This window comes from Coregonus clupeaformis, chromosome 8 (genome assembly GCF_020615455.1).
Source record: "Coregonus clupeaformis isolate EN_2021a chromosome 8, ASM2061545v1, whole genome shotgun sequence".
Lineage (NCBI taxonomy): Eukaryota > Metazoa > Chordata > Actinopteri > Salmoniformes > Salmonidae > Coregonus > Coregonus clupeaformis.
Window position 1 is genome coordinate 13,780,386 of NC_059199.1, and position 6,000 is coordinate 13,786,385.

The window sequence follows — 6,000 nt, forward strand, 5'->3', positions numbered from 1 at the left end:
GTAATTCTCCCGTGATATATTTTGCATCGTCAATGTTACAATAGATACATATACACATTGGTGCCCATCTTTAGACCTTTCCTGTGTGTGTGTGTGTGTGTGTGTGTGTGTGTGTGTGTGTGTGTGTGTGTGTGTGTGTGTGTGTGTGTGCGCGCGCGTGTGTGAATTTGAATGCATGACAGACAGAGAAAAAATGTCCCTTTCCCTCAAAGTTACCAGAAGGACGTGATGTATATTGATAAAAATATATGTGGAGTATATTGATAAATACATTAATGAATCAACCGACTTGCCCTATAGCAAGTATACCTAGCACAGACAGAGCAAGCATGTAAATGAGGTAATCAGTTGCAGTTGCTGGGGAGATTTGGACCAGATTCCTGGATTGGAGGAGAGAAAGGAGAGGGATAGAGAGCCCTGCTGGTGTCAAACTTGGCCTGTAGACTAAACAAGGAGCCAAATAGTGGTCCAGACAACAATATTGACTTGGAGAACAGACAAGGAAGATTGCGAAATATGTGTATCAGACAAGATTATTAATAATGTTACCCTGTTTTTTATAGTTAGGTGAAAATTAAATTCCTAATTCAGTTGATTAATTGACCATCATTTTCAGCAGTGATTTTTCTGATCATTGACTGAATTGATGGTTAAAAACGTTATTGACTGCAACCTTATCCAATATTAAATATCTGTCTTATCTTTGTGCCTATCGCCACCCAGTGGTGTTGTGTGGGATTGCATTGCATATACATTCTGAAATAGTTTATTACAGTGGCAAAGAAAAATGAAAGAAAAGGTATCTCCTTCATAGTCTCTCATTTTAACTTTATATTGATGTTGAACTGCCAAACCAAAGTGTGGATATTACATAATCAAAAACCTTCCCTAACCCTAACAAGACATCACTAAACTGACCAAAAAATGTTTATTATTGATATATGGATAAGGTACATACACTTTATACCATAGGAATAACATGCTACTGCCTATGTAAGTACAGTGTAATGACAGTGGATGTATATGCATTGTAAAGTGAGGGGAGGTTCATAGAATTTAGATTGTATTTCATTTTCTATTCCAGTAGGAGGAGCCAGTGTTCTTGATTGTGATAACTATACCGTGAGTTTGCCACAACAGTGGCTTGGGACTGACAAATCCTAATTCAAGTGTCAACATCAAACAGACATGAAAGCACAGTGCAGAAATCCACTATGTGCGATGATAAAATTCAGGCCAAAGCAGACTATGGTTTGTATCTCATTGTGAGGTTTGACACTAAGTTAGGATTAGATTTCGAAAGAAACTGGACCTCAGAATTGATCTCCATTGTCCTAGACCTAGACACAAAACAAGCTGGACAAATGAGCTTTAGTAGAATACAATTTCGGCAAACCACAGATTTAAATTCCTTTGCTCTGGAGAGAAATGTCCCCTAGGTACAGATCTAGGGTCAGCTTCCCCTCCCCCAATCACAACCTTAACCATTAGTGGGGGAAATGCAAAACTGACCTAAGATCAGTGTCTAGGGGCAACTTCACCTTACTCGACTTCCTTCACCCTGAGAAAAGCGCAGGTACAACTGCCTTTTGTCTCAGATCGCTAAATGAACATATTAGAGGTGAAGTGGAGGAAAGCTCTCATGGCAGAAAAACAGCAGAGGTGAAGTGGAGGGAAGATCTCATGGCAGAAAAACCGTAGAGGTGAAGTGGAGGGAAGATCTCATGGCAGAAAAACAGTAGAGGTGAAGTGGAGGGAAGATCTCATGGCAGAAAAACAGCAGAGGTGAAGTGGAGGGAAGATCTCATGGCAGAAAAACAGTAGAGGTGAAGTGGAGGGAAGTTCTCATGGCAGAAAAACAACCTCCTCGTTTCCTTATCATAGTCATAGAAAATGACTTGTAAAAAATGTATCTCATCCAACATCTCCTAATTTATCGTACGCTGTAAATTCTTTTAGGAGTCTTCAGGTAGGAGGAAAACCTTTCATTCATTAATTCGGTATATTTCATCCAGCACACTGAGCAAATCCAACAATAATATCCATCTGGAGAAATACATGAACAGGAAAGAAAAGCTAGCCTGTGGATGAACAGTATCATGAATAGAGTTGCAAAATTCTGGGAACTCGTAATAAATTCCCTGGTTTTCCCGAAATTAGAAGGGAATAAACAGAAAATCCACAATCCTCCAACCAGGATGATTATGAAGACCTTAGCAGTTGCTAAGCAAAGTTTAGGAGGAGCGATAGGACTTGGGACAGGGAGGTAGTGGTATTCCGTAGCCAACCCAGGGGTGCTCATTAGAAGACATTAAGGTGCTAGAGAGGGCTTCTACACACTTACACAAAGACAATTACTGTTGAAGACACCCTGTTCTCATTCTAGCAGCCACTCGGCATGTCAAGTTCCAGTAAGCTCATCAGTGATCGCTTGACTTAGTCATCCAAACAATGACAGCGTTTAGAGAAGTGTGATGCTGGGTGGTCGACAAGCTGATTATGAAGCACTGTAGCTGTAACCTGTCTTTCACAATAAAGAACCATTGCCAAACCATTGCAAACATAGCCCTTCTAAAAGCTGCTCGGGCTTGACCTGTAGGCAGTCACAGACACAGTGTCACAGCTCAAATGATATTTCGTTAAACAGAATGAGGTCTAACATATTGACAGGTACTGTAGCGAAGTCATTTATAAGACAGCAGCGGCGCCGGCGGTCAGACATACCTCAAAATGTAGTTTGCCTCTCAAAAAAGGCTATTTGGACAACTTGGGCCAACAATACCTAACATAAATGCCCTTTAAATTCGATCATACGTCAAGCTGAAGAAGAAAAAGAACTGGTTGAGCCTGGCCAAAACAGGTTGTAGAAGAGAGGGAGTAACTGTAAGTTACTAACTGTAGGTCGCTCTGGATAAGAGTGTCTGCTAAATAACTCAAATGTAAATATAGAACAACAGAAACATTCAGAAATAGTGATAGAGAAATAAACCAGAACTTACCATCCACCAGGTCCTGGCTGACATATCGTAACATAGCTGCCATTTGATGGCACTGTCTGTTGCTTTCTGTTCAGCCATTGTTGTGTTTGCTACCTTCATCGGATGCCGCTCAGTGGAGGATGAGATACCTAATCAAGGAGAGATCAGTCACAAGTGGTATGCTGTGCTACATGTAAACCAATCCTACCTGACAGACTGCATTATGGGAAGGAGGCTACAACACGACCACGGACTTTAACCTCTATAATTACAAGGATCATGATCTGTGTCCAGACTCCCTCACATACCCCCAGGTTTCTCTCAGTCTGTGTGTGTACGTCTGTCTATTTCTCTCTCTCTCTCTCTCTCTCTCTCTCTCTCTCTCTCACACACACACACACACACACACACACACACACACACACACACACACACACACACACACACACACACACACACACAAACACACACACACACACATGCAACACAAACACACACACACACACCCCTTCAGTCTGGATTAATCTTGAGAACAGGAGCATCATTCTTTTGTAAAGTCTCAGAGTCAGCCAGTGGTTGTTAAGCTGCTTTGTTGTGACGCAGTGCTGGCTGAAGTTTACTTGTATTCTTGAGTATTTCAACTGGTCTTGCCTAGGTTCCATACAAACATTTTATAAAACAACAAAAGTCATATGGTCAACTTCTGCAGACTAATGTTACATATTATACATCCCCAAACAACCAAGAGAATACCTGCTTTGTTACTTGGTTGGGCCACACAAGAAAACAAGTGATTTTTCTTCTGAGAAACAAGTACCAACATATTATTTAAAAGGGCAGTAGAAAAGACCTTCTCTCTCCTGCCACATTCCAAGCCACCAACTGGTCACATTGTCCTCTTCCAGGCAGCTGGGTTACCCCACGTGAACTGTGGGTGGACTGAGCAGTAAAACATGAATGGCAGTGGTTCTGAACTGTTGGCATTCAGAGTCCATGGCATTTAGACAGAAGGCCATTGGAAATAATACCTTGAGTGTTGTGCAAATAGCCTCTTGCATGTATTTACCCCCATGCTCGTAGAAAGGGGTTGTGAGTTATGAACTCTTCGTCTTGTGAAGCACTTATTGCATGTTGCTAAAGTTAGCTACTTGATTAGTTAATACCAATACAATAAGGGCCTGTTTCCCTGACAAAGATTAAGCTTAGTCCTGGACTACAAAGCTATTTCAATGGAGATTCTCCATTGACCAGGCTTTTTGGTCCAGGACTAGGTTTAATATGTGTCCGGAAAATGTAGGCACCAGCCTACAAATGGTATCATTTTATTACTGTTATTGTTCTAAATGGTACTGCAACATCGTATTAAAATCGAAGGTTCTACGCCCATTTATACTTACTTGAAGATAATGTACTTTAAGATAATATACTTACTTTAAGGTCTGATTCACTATACTGCTTGGACCCCCAAAACCTCTCAAAACACATGGAATAATCTGCCACGAACTGAAAACAAAATACATTATTGCCTTGGCATAACTTACACAATACAATTCTGAATATGTCAAGGATAAACAAACACTGATAACCAAAGTCAACATGTACCTTCCAATAAAAATCTAATCAAAGTGTATTGGTTGCGTACACATATTAGCAGGTGTTATAGCAGGGGTAGTGAAATGCGTATGTTTCTAGCTCCAACAGTGCAGTAGAATGTCTCACAAATACAATAAAAATACACAAATAATCAAAAATCTAAACTGGAAATCAAGAAATAACAGAACAGATCCAATTAACAATCCAGAGTGAGCATGTGTCAGAATCCAGAATATAAATACGTGGTGTGTATAGACAGTATATCATTTGGAAAGAAAATGGCATGTACAGTATTATGGACCACACCCCAAAATGGTCCTCTGTAGCTCAGTTGGTAGAGCATGGTGCTTGTTACACAAGGATAGTGTGTTTGATTCCTGGGACCACCCATATTTAAAATGTATGCACTCATGACTGTTAAGTCGCTTTGGATAAAAGCGTCTGCTAAATGGCGGATATTATTTCCCCTCAAATAGCATGGTCACAAAATGGCTGCCCTCAAACAAATACACTAATGCAGCAACAGCACATTGTACATTCAGAATGAAGCTCTCACCTGAACAGGGTTGTGACTAGTTACCACATCCACAACATCAAAATTGGCTATCTCATAAAAATGCATAAAAACTTAATTTAAGGTTAGGTATAGGCATTAGGTTAGCAGTGCGGTAAAGGTTAGGTTTAAAATCAGATTTTAAGAAGATACATTTTAGAAATAGGCAGGGTTTAGCCATAATAATGACTTTGTGGCTGTGGTACATAGTGATGACCCCTGAAGAGCTCTAGGGGTGCTCTTATACTGTTTGTCATGTCCCTTCTTAATTAGGGCCCCCTGGGAAACACTGACCAAAGAAATGGTAACTACCCTATAAAAATACTTTATCGCACAAGGGCACTTGTGCAGACAGCAATAACATGAGACATACATCATGAAACATGGAAATACAAGTTATAAAAGTTGATTTATTGAAACAGCATAGCCTAGTTGCCTTGGCTTGTTCATGTGGTTCAGGCCTGCAGAAAGGAAAGTCAAGGGCCACGCTCACACACACTGAAGGGTCGACAGTCAGCACGCACTTTATTGATTTGGAACGAAAAATCGATAGATTTCATAGTCTTGATTGGATTAGGCTTAACTGTATGGAGATCCAGCTTTAATTGGATTTCTACTTTCTTCTTTTTTCTTCTAATGTGAAAATCAATAGGCCAAATCAATACCTTCAGTGACCAGTCCAGAAAGTTGTTCTGCTACAGCTGCTAGAGTCGGGAGGGGGGACATTCCAAACACCTGCTAATGGAGACAGTATTGAGGTAGAAAACCCACTTTTAGAACCACCTGCTAATGGAGACAGTATTGAGGAAGAAAACACAGTTTAAGAACCACCTGCTAATGGAGACAGTATTGAGGTAGAAAACCCACTTTTAGAAC